Source organism: Saccostrea cucullata, unplaced genomic scaffold, assembly GCF_032062105.1.
Source record: "Saccostrea cucullata isolate Sc308-1 unplaced genomic scaffold, CSIRO_AGI_Scuc_v1 ctg4904, whole genome shotgun sequence".
Taxonomy (NCBI): Eukaryota; Metazoa; Mollusca; class Bivalvia; order Ostreida; family Ostreidae; genus Saccostrea; species Saccostrea cuccullata.
Window position 1 is genome coordinate 1 of NW_026930743.1, and position 15,721 is coordinate 15,721.

A 15,721-nucleotide genomic window follows, 5' to 3' on the forward strand; every position below is an offset into this window, starting at 1 on the left:
ACGCAACTTCCTATTTTAGGGGAAATAATTATGTAAAGTAAAGAATTCTGTATCTTAGAATTATGAATATCTTCAATTTGGTGAACATCAGCAAATTAACGGTTGAACGATTTCTATACCATAACCGGAATTCAAGTTTTAGTCTGCTTAACATAAATCAAAAATTGCATGTTTAACAAAACATTCGGCAATATTATGGAGTTTTAAGGGTTTTTTACTGTTCATCATAAGTAATGCAGCAATATTTCAAAAAATAAACTCTACTTTCGTTTCCCGAAACCATGCTAAGGCTACTTGAAAATGGTTTATGTACGCATTTCCATTGCTCTAGCTGGAAAATTTCAATGTAAAATAGATGGAGAGTTCCTGATGCGAAATTTCACTACATTTCGCCTCAACAGGGTCTTACGTATCATATGCTTTAAAGACAGTCCTTGTACCGGAAGTCCAAGGGTGACTACAATGCTCTTAAGTAGAGAAAATTCGACCTAATTATCTGAAAAAAACGGGCATTTAAAAATGTCAAAGAATAATTCCTTCGCTGAGATCTTGATATTAATGAACCTATTGTATCGTAGAAATTAATCCGAAATTGTTATTTAGGGCAGTCATGCACGTTTTACTTGAATGGCTGGGAGAGGGTGTTTAAACAGTCATATTTTACTTAGTAAACAGATCAACATTTAACGTTAATTTTTATCAAATCTCTGATGTTCTGAAAAATGAATTTAGCCTTACTTTATTCGCTTTTGAAAATCATAAGATAAAAAATACAACATTTGTAAATTACTGCGTTTCTTTTGCGTGTCAGTATACCATTTTCTTTTATATATTTATTTCAACAGAAAAACAATCGACTCCAAGACAATCGACACACAAACCACTCTAGGAGCACAACGCATATTCAACTAGATCGCTGCTTAATTGAGGACATCTACATGATTTAATAATGATTTACCTCTACCAGAAAAGTGCAGATATTTGTCTCTTCCTGATGTCTCCTTTTCCTTGTGGGGATTCGGGTTAGAATAGGTCCTAAGTACGCCCTTGGTTGTCGTAAAAGGCGACTAAATGGGGCGGTCCTTCGGATGAGACCGTATAAACCAAAGCCCCGTGTCACAGTAGGTGTGGCACGATAAAGATCCCTCCCTGCTCAAAGGTCGTAAGTGCTGAGCATAGGCCTTAATTTGCAGCCCTTCACTGGCAATGGTGACGTCTTCATATCAGTGAAATATTCTTGATAGGGACGTTAAACAGTATACAGTCAATCAATCCTGATGTCTCTGTAGCTGAATGTAGGGGCTTTGTAGATCTTTTTTTTCCTTTTCTACTTCTTGGAGTATTTGCTCTGGGTGGATTCCATACAAAAGTAAACTCTCTGTCCACATTTTGCGTTCATTTGCTGGCCAATAGTTTTAAACACCATCTGCATGGACCTCAATGTTTTCCTGTACCAATCACCATGAACCTAAAAAAAAAATCAATACAATAAATGGTACAGTATCACATTTGCAGACAGACAGACACACAGACATTAAACACGTACAATTTTACCATATTCCTTTTATGCCCATTACTTGAAATTAATTTATTTAAAAAATGATTAATTTGCTCCCACCTGAAATCACACTGTTTACATTGGTAATTAAGTTTATTCAGCAGAATAGGTAAAAATCATGTTTTACTGACAATAATTGAACATTCAACAAATACATGTAATGCAATTGCTAAAAAAATATGAGAAAAATCAGTTAATGAGCATGTTCATACACATCGTTTAACTCCCAGACAACTGTACCCAGCTTGACCGCGCAACTGATCTGAATTGAAATGATGTATGTCAAGTACGCATATGTGATGTGCCGATCATCGACATGCTCCAAAAACATTAAATTGTTATTTAAAAATATCGTACTAAGGTATACCTCTTACCTCCTGTGTAAAATACAAATGCCCATCACCTATATACTGCTTAACACTGCCCTGAACAGTTTTGATAACTTTCTGCTAAGTCTACTTTCACTTCGACCTTGACCTCGATTGAATACCGATCCCGAACTCATTTGTGAATTTTTGTGTATTGAAAATAAACCACAGTGGAGCATGTACTTCTACATAATTGCTTCTTAATCAAATGATACATTTACGATTCTGAATAAATGAATTATATAAATCGATACATTTAATCTACATGATACATGTGTTAACAATGGGCGATACATGCTGACTGTTCCGGGGAGGGGGGGGGGGGGCTAGACACTTTATTTATGAATCAATTTGTTTAAAAATGTGTATCAACAATAAAAGAATTGTTTTTTTTCATAAATTTGAACAATTAAAAATAATAGAAAACAACAACTTTGAAATAAATTCAAGATTTATGACATCTTTCACTTACTTATAGGCTTCCTAATATGGGTACAGTCCACTAATTGTTTTTCCATAGGCGACAATGTTAACGTTTCTTCTCATAGCGATGTCCCTAATTTTCGTTCGGTAGTGAGTGACCCCTCAAATCAAAGCACATCAACTTGTCTTTCCTTGGTTAAAATCTCGAGGTGGCATGTCAGATTCGTTTTCCGGCAAAATGCGTCTGTCTGCGGGAACCTCTAAAAATAAAAGTGAAGGTAGGGGAATTTCAGAATTTTCACTGGCGTTATAATACATAAAATAATTCGGCTGATCTTCTTGATAAATTACATTTTCAAAGCTTTTTAGGTAGGAAAGATACTCCTTATCAACAAGTGTGAGGCTCAGTTCAGTACACCTGCCCAATTTTTTTTATGCAAGTCTGCAATTTAAGGAACTTGTAATTTTTTCTGCACTACTTTCTTCTCCTACCGATTCTAAAAATAATTAGTGGGATGTACCCAGTTATACGTCTTTTCAATTAATGTAGCTTGGTTTTTAATTTTCCAATTAAGAGGTTCTGGGTCTACAATAAATGAAAAAATACCCCGAATTTTAATCTGACATTGGTGTGTTTTAGCAATTCTGTTATTCAATTTTGATTGGTGTTAAAATTCCTGTGCAGTTTTCTTGACATGTGATTTGGTCCAATCAATTTTAGCCAAGACTTCGGATTTAAAAAAAAACACATTTCAACTACTCTACCTTCCTTTTTAAAAATATTTTTACACTCAATATCATCATTGCATGTAATTATTTTTTGTCGTTGTTGAATAAGAAAAATAAGATCGTTGTTGAATAAGAAAAATAAGAAAGAGTCGTAAATCTGAATTTTAAACAACAGTTCCATGTTTTATTAAGTTTAACTGAAAACTTATATTGTACATGGAACAGAATAATCGTCTAAGTGTTGAATAATTTTATGTATTTAATCCAAACACTCTTAAGTCGTTTTAATGTGTAATGCACATGTAGTTTGACAACAATCAGAGACAGATATGTTATGAAATAGACGAAAGTCATGAAAGAAAATAAGCAAAAAGCACAATGGAGAAAATTCTGTGACGTAAAACAAAGCATATAGCTGGAACGCAGTCAGTGCGCGATATATTTTGATCGCAGTTTTTGTTGCAAAACAATGACGTCGCTTTTTCTATTGTGACGTAAAATTTTGTCAGATTACATAAGGGGGGTTTTTGCTTGGAACGGCTCATATGATGATTTGTAAAGATCACAACTGTCTGAGGAAGACTTTTGCTCTACCAATTTGTACTTTAAAAAGTAGCACTTCAGACTAAACTATGCAACAGCAATAAATAAAATAATCCTTGGTTTATTCTTTTTTATATCAATTAACATTGATTTTTATTTATTTATTTTGCTTTTCAATTTTTTATTTGAACCATAACCATTAAAAAGCTTTCTTTGAATTTAAAACAAAAGGCAGAATTTCATGAAGCGTTGTCTACTAGTCAGTAGTGTGCTATGTTATAATATCAGACCAAATTAGGGGAGGAGTATGGATTTGAGAATTGAGAGACAGACAAACACCTTACCATTGCATGAACTCTCTGACTAGTAAAGTTTTTAAAAGTTGAGTATTTGCAATGACTAGAATAAACAACACTGGATGAAAAATACAGTTTCCGCATGGCTGAAACTCTACTGAAACTCTGCAGAAACTTAAGGTTACTAATAGTTTCTGCAAAGTTTCAGTGCGGAAACTTCAAGTTTCATCAAGTTTCCGCAGTGCGGAAACCAAAGGTGTCCACGAATCCAAATAGTTTCCGCAACTGAAACTTGAGGTATACGCAAGGTTTCAGCATGCGTATACTGTTGAAATACATATGGTGTACCATAGGTTTCCGCAACTGAAACTTGCTGAAACTTGAGGTATACGCAAGGTTTCAGCATGCGTATATGGTTGAAATACATATGGTTTACCAATGGTTTCCGCAACAGAAACTTGCTGAAACTTGAGGTATACGCAAGATTTCAGTATGCGTTTACAATATTGATATACATAGGGTATACTATAGGTTTCCGCAACGGAAACTGTAGTATTGACTACACAATTTAGCCTTGGTTTTCAACCAAAAGTCATTTTCCCCCTGAATTCTCATATTGGAAAAAACAACAACACACTAACACTAGTTATCAAAGAATATTTAATGTTATTATCAACATTTACATACATCGGGTAGAACATTTATTTTCTCTTGCATCATAAACATTTTTACAGCTAAGTCCAAGCCCTCAAGTCACGACAGGAGGACAGAGAAAATGTCTGCAATTAATGATGTCTCATACATCAGAGATATAATCTTGCGAGAGGAACTTAGAACTGCATTATTGCAATAAATCTGAATTCGGTTTATGCAAGTATAGTATTATCAAGGAAATGTAAAATTACTTGGTATAATAAATGCACAAGTTCACATCATAAGTAGCCAATAAGCACCAAGGTGGATTCCTTTGTTAAAAAATCAGTTTGTAGTCCATCATCAACCAACAGAAAAGTCCTTAATGAGTGGTTCTCATTTTTTGATGACCCACTTACACTTATCATGCTTATGCTAGTGGTAGCTGCATGTTTTCGGAACTGTGCAACACATCAATGTAGTCTGCATGTATGACCTGTTCCAGTTTCAGTCGACTTTAAAAATGTCAATGCTTGAGTATAGAGAGACTTGTTTTCATCATTGGAGAAATGATATCATGTTCAAGTTGGATTGATCTGCTCATCAGTTACTTCAACCTATTGAAAATATATATAAATATAGTTTAACAAAATCCCAATCTAAATAAAACAACATGTTAGATCCTCTCGCATACTCGCTACACAACATCTAACAACATCCCATAGAAGGTCACGTCAGATGTCAAATACGGAACAACTCTAGAATTATTCATTTCAATATATGAAAAACAATAATTTTGCAGTTGACTATTTGATTGGTTAATAGAATTTGACCTCTGACGAGACACTCTACAGGATGTTGTTAGATTTAGGCAGTATCTAACATTTAATATTAATTGGATTGACTAAGTCCCTAATGCTGTTCTAGTACAAGCCTTTGTTTGATTATTTCACATTTTAAGCATTTTTTTTTATCAGAATGATTTAAAATGAAATCTAAAAATTTATCAAGTGTAAAATATGATTAGTTTATTAAGGTCAAAGGAGACGTTCCTCAAAATCTGTTTTGTATATCTTCGTAATGTATGAAAAATATTCAAAATTCTAATAACATTCTTATTTCTAAACCAGTTTCTAAACGTCTTTAAAAAATCCAAATCCTTAAAGATTTGAAACTGGAAAATTATTTTTCTTCCCCAAAGGATTATATAAGAAAAACTACCCCTGGTATTTTGCAGAAATGCCTGGTAAGGTACCTCAATTTTTTGTGAGTAAACATGTTTAAGTAGCAATACTTCAATGACAAACTCCTAGAAAAATTTATCTATTATTAAGGAACGTCTCGTCTGTCCTTAAAGTTGCCTCTTTTAAACACTTGACTAGGAAAAAATTGAATTGATTTAAATGTACCTGAATATGTATGTATAGATTTGTTCCTGATTTTCAGAATAAATTAAGGAATTTTCTTTCATTCTACTTGTTCATCAAAATATTTTTTTAACTGAATAGCAGCTAGAGGCCCACAGACCTAATAGGTATCATGTAACAACTTTCACTCCATTGAATTTGGTTTGTGTTTTAAACAAGAAGCCATGAAATTCCAAATTTTGAAAGACGCACCATTGTTTATCATAATTATACACTTAGCATGCTTACTTTGGTTACTCAATACCCAAAGGTGGATCAGAGTAATAAAGATAAAATGCAATTCCATTTTGAAACCACCAGTTGTGTACCCCACCCCACAGGAACCACTAACCCTAGGGCCACACATTTCAACATTTTCTAAATGTTATCTTAAGTTTTATTTCATCATAAATGGTTGATTAATTCCAAAGAGCTATATGGACCAATCCTAGTACTACCCCTGCGAAATGATATTCATGATTTTAAGAACCTTTATGAGTTGTTCATAATTGTTCATGAATGGTTCTTAAAGGTTTCTTAACAGGTTCATAAAAGTTGTTCATGAATAAAATTCATGAAAACATTCATAATTCATAGTTCATGAACAAATGATGAACAGATATGAATATTGTTAATTTTCAGTTTAAAGAAAAAACCTTAATAGTTCAAGGTAATGAATGTTCATGAATTTTCATGAAGACTAAATATGTAAAAATAATTGTCAAAAACGATCTCCAGAAAACACTCATTACTCCCATAATACAACTTTTGCATGCAGATGCAATTGTTGAACAAACCCCTGATTTAATTAATGACATGCTTTTGTTTTGATTTTGAAAGTATTGGATCAGAGACAAGTAGGAGAACATAAGAGGTTAAAATCACTATTTTCTACTCTCCGTATCGGTAACTTAGATTCTTCAGGATAATAAAACTCTGTTATGTACTGTCTAGAAGGGAGATTGTAATTAAATTATGATCTTAATTTAAAGAACACTGCATCAATATTGACAGCATTTTTTTTCTCATATTGAATTGCTAATGTTTCTTCATCATTTAAAATGGCCAGCTATATTAATATTGTGCTTTAAATTATCTCATTTTTCACGACACAACTTTGTTCGACCGAATTTTCTCTATTTGCCAAACTTTTAACAAGTTGTGAGAAAATGAAACAGACTTATAGTCTACGAAAAATTTCATGATCTTCGTAAAAACGTATCTTAGATTTATTTACAGCTAAAAAATCATATCTCTTGTCCGTACTATTCTTGGGTCAAACGCTTTATATTTTGATGCAGTTATCAAGTCACATTTTTCTGTCCATCGTGTGTAAATGATACAGCACAGGCTACATGGTTGTGAAGTATCTATGACATGACCCACATTCGTATTTTGTAGTCTATTCTCCTATACACTATATACCTATACATAGCTCAGGGTACTCTGTTTGATGGCGAGTGGTTCCCAAGATTTATTTGTTGTCCTCATGATTTGGGGGCGGCCATACTTGAAAATACGAAACTGTGGCTCTTTAGGTATAATGTAAAAAATCCAATTCAATAAATTATTTAACTTATATTAATTTAAAAAAATTAATTTCAGTGAAAAAGCATTCAGATAGTGTTTGTTATTTTTTGTTTAACAACAATCTTGGCAATTCGAAACTATTTCTTAATTAGCTCTGCATGACACTTTTTAAAAGGCGCAAACTTTGAAACGCGCGAGACATTGGAAAGTGAATCGGTAGAGTCGGAGGATTATTAGCGTAGATCTAGTCATTCTTTGTCAACCTTTGAAGAAAATAACAGAATATGAAGAAGGAAAATCCAGAGGATCAATTTACTTAATAACTGCAGATATTAATGGTGAGTTACAAAAAAATGGAGGCAATCGCTGAATCTGAGATATTTGTCAAGATGTTACTGTCTATTTGTAAGAGTTCAGTTATGTCTTTTTCAATGAAAATTTTGTCAAACTGTGTTATGAGTAAGGATCCAACCAAATTACGTTACATTTAATTATTATGTTCCCCAAACGAAGTTGGGGAACATATTGTTTTTACTCTGTTTCTTATTATTATTATGTTCCCCAAACGAAGTTGGGGAACATATTGTTTTTACTCTGTTTCTTATTATTATTATTCTTATTATTATTTTTCTTCTTCCTGGGAAAATTTTGTCCACGAGTAATCTTGTAAACTACACATCCGACTTAGGTGAAACCTTTTTAGGGTCAGTAGGCATGTTATGTAGAGTTGCCAAACAAAGGTCATTTTGCGCGCACGTGCTCGCAAGAGCGCGCACGTGCAACAGGTGAAATTACCAATATAATGGATATTGCCGTAACTTTTCTATTTTTTGATGAAATTTTTTGAAACTCATAATGTAAGGATACATTAGTAGTATAGACAAGATAGCATGGTCAAAATAGCAACATCTCACGCGCATGCACGTGCGCTTCGCTCTGATTGGCTGAAACTAAAGTCTCAATAACTTTCTTGTTTCTTGTCATAATCCTTTGAAATTTTGAACATAGTCCTACATTATGAAGATCTACCGCATGATATATAAGAATTTTCATGAAAGCATGCGCATGTGCGCGTGCTGCAAGCTGATTGGCTGAAATTTTAAATGGCAATATCTCCTTTGTTTTTTGACGAAATTCTTTGAAATTTAAAATATAGTCATGCATTAGGATATCCTACAAACTGATATAGAAAAAAAAATCATGAAATCACGCACATGCACGTGTGCTGCAATCTGATTGGCTGAAACTTAAAATGGCTATTTCTCCATTGTTTTTTGACGAAATTCTTTGAAATTTAAAATGTAGTCATGCATTAGGATATCCTACAAAATGATATAGAAAAAAAAAAATCATGAAATCACGCGCATGCACGTGTGCTGCAATCTGATTGGCTGAGACTTAAAATGGCTATTTCTCCATTGTTTTTTGACGAAATTCTTTGAAATTTAAAATGTAGTCATGCATTGGGATATCCTACAAAATGATATAGAAAAAAAATCATGAAATCACGCGCATGCACGTGTGCTGCAATCTGATTGGCTGAAACTTTAAATGGCTAGAACTCCCTTGTTTTTCAACCAAACAGGATGGGATTTAGAACATAGATAGATGTAAGGGACTCCTACAAGAAGGTATGATCATCATGCAGTGCACGCACGTGCGTGCATTTGAAACGAGTATATTCAAAAATACTCTTGAATGAGTGATTTTTATTACTTTTGGACTGAATGCTTTAATATATAGTATATTAAAATATATAAATAGTGTAGACAAGATAATATGGTCATAACGCACATGTATTCACATGCGCTTGGGTGCAATGCTAAAAATTGAATATAATTGGTATCCTTCTGGGAACACGTTGTTAAAGTCAAAAATGCACAGAGTTTGTCTTATTTAATGAAGCTTACAGGGAATATGGCACCGAAAGGGAGTTGGGGAGCGTTTGGGGAACATCTGTAACGGTTCCCGTTACAATTAGCACTAGTTATTATTATTTTTCTTCTTCCTGGGAAAATTTTGTCCACGAGTGATCTTGTAAACTACACATCCGACTAAGGTAAAATGTTTTTAGGGTCAGTAGACATGTTATGTAGATTTGCCGAACGAAGGTCATTTTGCGCGCACGTGCTTGCAAGAGCGCGCACGTGCAACACGTGAAATGACCAATATAATGGACATTGCTGTAACTTTTCTTTTTCTCGATGAATTTTTTTGAAACTCATAATGTAAGGATACATTAGTAGTATAGACAAGATGGCATGGTCAAAATAGCAAGATCTCATGCGCATGCACGTGTGCTTCGCTCTGATTGGCTGAAACTAAAGTCTCAATAACTTTCTTGTTTCTTGTCATAATCTTTTGAAATTTTGAACATAGTCCTACATTATGAAGATCTACAGCATGATATATATAAATTTTCATGAAAGCATGCGCATGCGCGCGTGCTGGAATCTGATTGGCTTAAACTTTAAATGGCTATATCTCCTTTGTTTATTGACGAAATGCTTTGAAATTTAAAACATAGTCATGCATTAGAATATCCTAAAATATGATATAGAAAAAAAATCATGAAATCAGGCGCATGCACGTGTGCTGCAATCTGATTGGCTGAAACTTTATATGGCTTTATCTCCTTTGTTTTTTGACGAAATGTTTGGAATTTTAAAATATAGTCATTCATTTAGATATCCTTCAATACGATAAAGATAAAAATTTATGAAATCACACGCATGCATGTGTGCTGCAATCTGATTGGCTTAAACTTTAAATAGCTATAACTCCCATGTTTTTCAACCAAACAGGGTGGGATTTAGAACATAGATAGATGTAATGGACTTCTACAAGAAGATATGGTCACCATGCTCATGTATGCACGTGCGCGCACGTGAAATGAGTTAAATCAAAAATACACTTGAATCAATGAGCGTATTTTTAAATACTTTTGGATTAAATACTTTAATATTTAGTATATTAAAATGTATAGATTGTGTAGACAAGATGATATGGTCATTACGCACATGCATTCACATGCGCACGCGTGCAATGCTAAAATCTGAATGAACTTGGCGTTGTTAAAGTCTCAAATGCATAGATTTTGTCCTATTTAATGAAACTTACAGGGAATATGGCACCAAAGGGAGTTGGGGAGCGTTTGGGGAACATCTGTAACGGTCCCCGTTACAATTAGCACTAGTTAAAGATTGGAAAATCCATCCTGTTCACCTATAACATCTTGAACATGGCGGGCAAGGAAAACAGGCTAAACTCCCGCTCGGAATGCTTTAAAATATGGCAGTGCCTATGATGCAGAATTAAATGAAACAATTTTGCAAAAAAAAAAAAAAAAAAATTAAGTCTTAAGTTTTCACATTTATGAGCATTTTCAGAAAATCTTTGTTCTTGTAGGGAAAAGAGAAGCAGTTCACAGATAATGTTGATGAGTTGAGATCAGAAGATTAAAAAACTCTGGCTGCCAAAAAAAAAAAAATCCTGGATCTTGAAGAAAAACAAAAGAAAGGAATGAAAATATGAATCGTAATCGATCAAAGTATCCAAGTGATGAAATTCTGAAAATTCCACAGGGAAAGCCAATAAGATTTTTTTATTTGACCATCTCTTCTCAAAATCTTTGAAAGCCCTTTTAGCTGTTGCCCTAATTGCTGAACACACTTATCTGCCAGACAGTGAGACTTGGATTAAAAACCATTCCATTTTAAGCATACACTTTGAAATACGCTGAATAAGGAACCCACACTCCTCTTGACCAAGTAAGGTTAAGGATTCTGCAGAGTCGCGTTAGAATTAAAATTTTTCATAATTTTACTAGGAATGAACTACATAATTTTATTTATTATCGATATCACTTATCAGAGTTGTTTACTTGAACAAAGATTTTGTAACCATGATTGGAAAACAAAAATTCTGTGAAATCATTGAAGATGCTATTAAAATATTTTCTTTTACAGTTTTTCATTTTGCATAATTTATTACATTTTTGTTTAAAAAAAGCAAGAACATTCATGAATAGTTCATGAACATTCCTAAATAACTTTTACAAATTATTCATGATTAGTTCATGAAAATGCATTGAACCTATTAATATCATTCATGAAGTTTTCTTGAAAGTTCAAGAATATAATTCATGAAGTTTTCTTGAAAGTTCAAGAATTATTCTTGATCATTTTGCAGGCAATTAAAAAATCCAAGTTTGTTCATGAACAACAAATAATTCTTGAATATTCTTGAACTTGGTTTTCATGAATAAAATCCATGAAATCATGAGTGTCCAATTTTAACGTCATGGGATCTTCTTGAACAATTCATGAGCTGATTCAAGAATATAATTCATGAACTTTTCTTCAAAGTTCAAGAATTATTCTTGATCATTTCGCAGGGGTAGAATCCCTGACCTTGGGGCCATGAATTTCATAATTATGGTAGATGACTCAGTGCTCATTACAATCATGCCAACAGTTTGACTGCTTGATGTCCAGGAGTAAAAAAGAAGGGGGGGTATCATAAAATTTACAAATTTTGTTCCCCTTCACCCTTAGATGCTTTGTACCAATTATATAAATCAATATTGGTTGAAATTGGTTGAGAGGTTGCAAGGAAGAAGCTGAAAATGTTCAAATGTTAACACACAGCAGACAAAACAGATAGTAATAGGTCACCTGAGTTTACTAAGGTGACCTAAAAATAGGCCTATTTATAAATACTTATTTTAAATAAATCATAGAATTTTAGTAGGTAGCAGGCAAAATTAGACTTTCTAAGAAAATGTTAACATCCGTTAATTTGATGGAAATGCCGAACATATAAAGATATTATATAAAGCTTAAAAAGTAGAGGAAGCAGCTTACGTCCCCCCGCCCCCACCACACACACACACACACTGACAACCACTGACTATGATAAATAGAGAGCTTTAAATTATACAGTGAGATTAAGAAAACAATAGAAAATAAAAACATAAACTTTGTGCTTTAGTCCTTAATTTCCTAATATAGAGTTACTTAACTTCTTACTACTAAAACATACTTTTTAACAGAAGTATTCTTCATCTTCTCTTTTTTTTCAGATGATTTGTTCCATGGATATCTGAAATTAAAATAGATCGAGTTGGTACAATACCGTACATTAACTTTTTTGTTTTTAGCATGAGCTCAGAAAAGTCCCAAAAACCACTTGCATGTCCATTTCCTTGCACCTGACATGCAGTGAAAATTCTAATGGACACATGACAATGAAAAAATGATTGGAAATTATCACAGTCATACTCTGGTCTAATTCTAAGTGGCAGACACTGGTAGTCCTATCAGGTTATCACAACCTTTACAAGATCTTGCAATGCAATTATATCTGAGAGTGAGAAAAATTAAATAAGTTATAATTTTCCATAAAAACAAGACTACATCTAAATTATGTTTGTTTAAGATATGTAGGCCCTGGCCTCTCCATGTTCTCCGATTCAAAATTATAATTTATTTGATAATTAATTTTATTTCAAATTCTATTTTACATCAAGGGAAAATCATCTGTATAATAAGACACAACTAGGACTCTTCAGTGGCTATTGTTGAAAACTGATTTAATTAGATTTAGTGATAGAAATATGGCAAATGGTAAACAGCTATAAACAGAGAGATTACAAAAGTCTTATTTGTGTATCAGTCATTTTATCAAGTCAATAAAATTTAGAGATCATGAATTTAAAGTATTATGTCAAATTTTCATAATGGGTCACATTGCCAGTGGTTAGAGCGACACGCCTAGAGTTGGGGAGTAAGAGCTGATTCCTACATCACGGGTCTGAATCCAATGTAGTACATAGAGACTGGTCCCTCGGATGAGACTGTGTTGGTGACGTGTCCACATTAATAAAAAGTTCTCTAAAGGGTAACAAATAAATACAAGTATATGACTGTATAATGAATCAATACATGTAACTTAAGAAATTGAAAATGGCCAATTGCCCATTTCATCAAGCTCCAGTCTAGATCATAATACCCACTTCAGGTAAATACTGTTCTGTTCATATCTGATCAAGAGAATCATTTTTATGGTTGTGATTTCTGATGTATTTAGAAACTGCACCACATTTAATACACAAGGTACAATAAAAACGTGGTATTTCTAATGAACAATTACACCATGCACACTACCGGTAAATCAAGTTTTAGGTTGATAAAATACTCTTAATTGTTTCATATAGATCAAAACAGGCATATGTGTCAGCATGAAATTACAACTGATCTCTTAGTTTAAAAAAATAAATATCATTTTAACATTTTACGTTTAATTAATCATAATTATGCCTTGTAAGAAAAGATGTTTATGTATCTTTGTGTATAACTATTTTGTTCACGTACGACAATGTTTCAAAATCATAATGTATGGTATGAAACTTAATAAAATACTTCAACTTGAATAATGTGAGGCATTCTGAAAATTATCAATTCACTTAATTCCCAAAATCTATCTCACTATCCCCAAATCTGCAAGTTCTCAGGAATTTTACTTTCATGACTATACAACATGTACAAATTGGCATTTCACAGTGATACAATACTACACAATGGCATTCTCCGAACATGATGCCTTCTAACATGTCTAATATTTACGATTCTAGACTGCATGTATGTTAAAAATATATTCAACCCCTTCCTCGGCTGTGCAGCACAGTCTTCCATCAATATTATAATAAATACAATTCAGCAAAAAATAAATGTAGGATTCAAGAAACTATTCCTGCGAATAACAATGAACACATCCAGCAGTTATAATGAACAACAAAGCTCACCTTTTCTGAAAGAACATAAGCCTGGGGGCAAATCTTTCGATTTTCCGAAAAAGTAAACACCGGATACAAGTTCATAACGATATTATCCTCTAAAACCAACCTACATTTAAATTTCCGGAATACTACAACACGTATTTCTTTTTAACGTGATCGGGACGATGCAGAAAAACATATTCTAATAATCATACGAAAACATGCAAGATAAATACAATGGTACAAAATGCATGCGGCCGTTTTAACAGCAATTAATTATACGTATCACAACCTAACCTGAGAATGATTTACAAGGCGCTTTTTCAAAATAATTATAACTGTACTATGGTCAATTTGAATTTTTGGAACGCGCCGTTTTGACCAAACTTTATTCTTACGATTGCAGTCAATAAAAACAAAAATAAAGGTGCTCTGAAGTGTAAGAAATAACTACCTGTATCTTATCTGCCGTTTGTGGTGCCTTTCTTCTGTGTAGAGTCAAAAGATCTTATCATCTCTGTTGATTTTCTTGAGCAAGTTCTTGGTGTTTTCTTGGCCATTTTGTCCCTCTTTCTTCTACTAAAAATCTAACCAATGAGAGAGAAGCATTCTATCGCGATACGCCACCTAGTGATTGAATGCCAGTTCACCTTAGTTTTTGCATTTCTCTTTTGGCAATATTTTTTTACGTTTTAATTGCAGACGTCCTTGCATTCATTACAACAGAATGAACAGTTTTAAATGCTTAAATAAAATTAATCATGGAATCGAAGTGGGTATAAAACCGTATTTTAAGTCCCTTATTATCATCATTATCATGTAATTGTTGAAACGGACTGTCCAGATTTTTAAAAATAGATTGAAAATCATATACACATGTACTTAGATTAAAGTGTAAAAAAAAAGTATACAAGTCAACAAAGTTATGCTGATTGCATATTATCCACAAACAAGAGCGATTTTAATCCCCCCCCCCCTTTCTAGTAAGCGATACGAATTAGCTGGTTAAAATTTTACCACAAGTCTGCAGATTTATGTTTATGTTTTTTTAAATCTTAATCTATGGGATACATTTTTATTTGTGTCCTAAAATAGAATAGATAAATTAACAAAGTACATGTAAGTTTATAATCATTGTTATATAGTGAATTATATTAGGTAATGACTAGAAGATATGGCGTAAAAGAAGTCGAACATGAGTTATCGTTCATATAATGAGTTATCGTTCATAAGATGCGTAATACGTCATCACTAGAGACCTATTCACTCGTACATGGAATATTCCACATGCATTAAAATAAACAGAAATGAAATAAATATTCTTTAATAATATATAATACATATTCGGTTGGTAATTTATTTCTTATTTCATCTGTAATTTACAATGGGGTTATTAAATATAAATCCGTATGCTGGAAAATGGAAATGTCAGTAAATATAAACAATTTATCAATATA

The 15,721-nt window shown here is 32.9% G+C and overlaps 1 long non-coding RNA gene across 1 annotated transcript; it reads right to left on the reverse strand.

Annotated features, from left to right (window-relative positions):
• Positions 1-4,784: 4,784 nt before the first annotated feature.
• On the reverse strand, positions 4,785-14,745 carry LOC134229910 (uncharacterized). The gene is made up of 3 exons (XR_009984248.1): positions 14,292-14,745; positions 12,530-12,589; positions 4,785-5,167 (listed from the first exon to the last, which is right to left on the reverse strand). It is a non-coding gene; the product is annotated as an uncharacterized LOC134229910 (long non-coding RNA).
• Between the last annotated feature and the right edge of the window lie 976 nt (positions 14,746-15,721).